Source organism: Schistocerca cancellata, chromosome 1 (genome assembly GCF_023864275.1).
Source record: "Schistocerca cancellata isolate TAMUIC-IGC-003103 chromosome 1, iqSchCanc2.1, whole genome shotgun sequence".
Lineage (NCBI taxonomy): Eukaryota > Metazoa > Arthropoda > Insecta > Orthoptera > Acrididae > Schistocerca > Schistocerca cancellata.
Window position 1 is genome coordinate 1,026,752,474 of NC_064626.1, and position 2,868 is coordinate 1,026,755,341.

Consider the following 2,868-nt stretch of genomic DNA (forward strand, 5'->3'; position numbering starts at 1 on the left):
CCTTCACTATTTCACCGATAAAAGTTACCCATTCCTCTTGTGTTGTGTATCTTACACCTCTTTCAGTGAATCGTTGTCTAATAGTTCGATTGAAGCTCTCTACTATCTCCGGTTCTTTCAGCGTATTAAGCCTCATCTCCTTAATGAACTAACTTTATCCTCTTTCTTTAGTTTTAGTGTGAAGTTCATAACCAATAAATTAGGAAAGGGTTCTAAGGTTTAGAACCTTGTTCGAAGTTCTGTCTTACCATTTTCGCGCGGCTTCCTCCGTCGTAGGTTCGAGTCCTCCCTCGGGCCTGGGTGTGAGTGTTGTCCTCCGCATAAGTTAGTTTAAGTTGGATTAAGTAGTGCGTAAACCTAGGGACCGATGACCTCAGCAGTTTGATCCCATAGTCCTTACCACAAATTTAAAAAAATAATAAGTAAATACTTAAAATAAAATAAAAAACCCTTCCCATTTCTCTGGCCTCTTCATTGTGTACATCCTTCTTTAATGATTTTGTGCAAGTGTTACCCTGATGAAACAGTGCTCAGTGTAAAATTCTAACTGGTGACTTTCCCTTTCATTCCTCTCTCCAGCTAGCAGTCCATGATAATGATGTTTGATTTACGGGGCGCTCAACTGCGTATCCGTACAAATTCCCAATCTGTACACAGTCCAATCTAGCCACTTTAACGAATGATGATGGAATGAAATGATAATTAAATGGACATCCTAGCTGAAAGCAGGCGTTGATATACTTCATTGGGAACATGTTGAAAATGTGTGCCCCGACCGGGACTCGAACCCGGGATCTCCTGCTTACATCTATTAGGCGCACTACGAATGTAGTGGTGTGGACATTTTGGGAATGTGGGTCTCACGGGGAGCGTGCAAGGGAAAGTCCCTGCAGACGCTCTGTCCGCTGTGCCCGCGGTGGCTCAGATGGATAGAGCGTCTGCCATGTAAGCAGGAGATCCCGGGTTCGAGTCCCGGTCGGGGCACACATTTTCAGCATGTCCCCAATGAAGTATATCAACACCTGCTTGCAGCTAGGGTGTCCATTTAATTATCATTTCATTTCTAGAAAAGCTGCATGGTCATCCACGGTAACTGTTCTTTCGGGAACAGATACTACCGTCATAAATAGATGATGGAATGATGATGACAACACAAACACCTAGATCTCGGGCAGAGAAAATCCCCAACCCGGCAAGTAATCTAACTGGGATCCTGTGATCCAGAGGTATCAACGCCAACCACAAGATCACGACCTGCCGACCCCGCCGTCCATGTCCTCCTACTACTTTTCCCCCTCGTTCTTCTCCTTTCTTTGAATTTCAGTCTCCCATCACAATTAAATCCTCATTTCCCCTAACTATGTGAATAATTTCTTACATCTAATCAAACATTTTCTCAATCTCTTCATCTTTTGTGGAGTTAGTAGGCTTATAAACTTGTACTGCAGTAGTAGGTGTAGGTGATGATGATGTTTGGTTTGTGGGGCGCTCAACTGCGTGGTTATCAGCGCCCGTACAATTATCCAATCTCTGCTCAGTCCAATTTCGCCACTTTCCTGGATGATGATGAAATGATGAGGACAACACAAACACCCAGTCATCTCGAGGCAGGTGAAAATCCCTGACCCCGCCGGGAATCGAACCCGGGACCCCGTGCTCGGGAAGCGAGAACGCTACCGCGAGACCACGAGCGGCGGACAAGTAGGTGTAGGTTCCATCTGTCTTAGCTACGTAATGAGTTCACAGCGCTGTACATAGTAGCTTAGTCGTATCGCTATTTTCTCATTAATTATTAGGTCTACTCCGGCATTGCTCCTACTTGATACTGAATTTAAACCCAGCACTCATTTTATCAGAAGACCTTCCTTCGCCTCCCTTCACTAAATCCCACGGAATCTAACCTGAACTTGTCCATTTACGTATTTAAATTTTTTAAGCTACCTACTGGATTGAGGGATATAACATTCCACACTTCGAGCCGTAGATTGCCAGTTTTGTTTCTCCCAATGATAACATCATCCTGAGTAGCCCTCACGTAAAGATCGGATTGTTTGACCCTAGAAGATGCCTTAGTCGTTAAGCGATACAGAAGAGCTGCTTGTCCTCATAAAATGTAATGAATGTAGTTGTAACGTCCCCTTAGAAAAATTATAAATGACTGTGCTTAAACTGACACACAATATTTTTTAGCGCAACGCAGTCTGACTTTCAAAAATCCCTACAAGAGAATGGCCCTGACTGACAATAACGTATACGTTTCACAAATCGCTTACATCACAAAATTCTTCCTTACTCAAACTACTGCAATACAGCGAGCGCCAGTACAGCCAGCTAAATAAATGATTCTAACTACTGAAGGCACTAACTACTGAAAGGCATAGTTAGCAAATGAAAGATTTTGATAGAGAACAAACAATTTATTTACCTTAATAGTGTTCAAAAGTCATAATATATATATCAGTTCATGACATCCAGTCTTAAAAATTTACTGTCTCTGTCCAAATCAGCCCGCATATCGTGGTCGTGCGGTAGCGTTCTCGCTTCCCACACCCGGGTTCCCGGGTTCGATTCCCGGCGGGGTCAGGGATTTTCTCTGCCTCGTGATGGCTGGGTGTGGTGTTCTGTCCTTAGGTTGGTTAGGTTTAAGTAGTTCTCAGTTCTAGGGGACTGATGACCATAGATGTTAAGTCCCATAGTGCTCAGAGCCATTTTGTCCAAATCATCCGCTCTCAAAAATCCGCCATCTCTCTCCCCACATCCACCACTGCTGGCGGCTCACCTCCAACTGCCCAACACTACGCGCTGTTAACAGCCAACTGCCCAACCTTACCATAGCGAACAACAATGCAAACCAGCCACAGCCAGTGA

The 2,868-nt window shown here is 44.3% G+C and overlaps 1 non-coding gene across 1 annotated transcript; it reads left to right on the plus strand.

The window, feature by feature from the left end:
- The first annotated feature begins 909 nt into the window (after positions 1-909).
- Trnat-ugu (transfer RNA threonine (anticodon UGU)) lies at positions 910-984 on the plus strand. Its single transcript has one exon. It is a non-coding gene; the product is annotated as a tRNA-Thr (tRNA).
- The last annotated feature ends 1,884 nt before the right edge of the window (positions 985-2,868 follow it).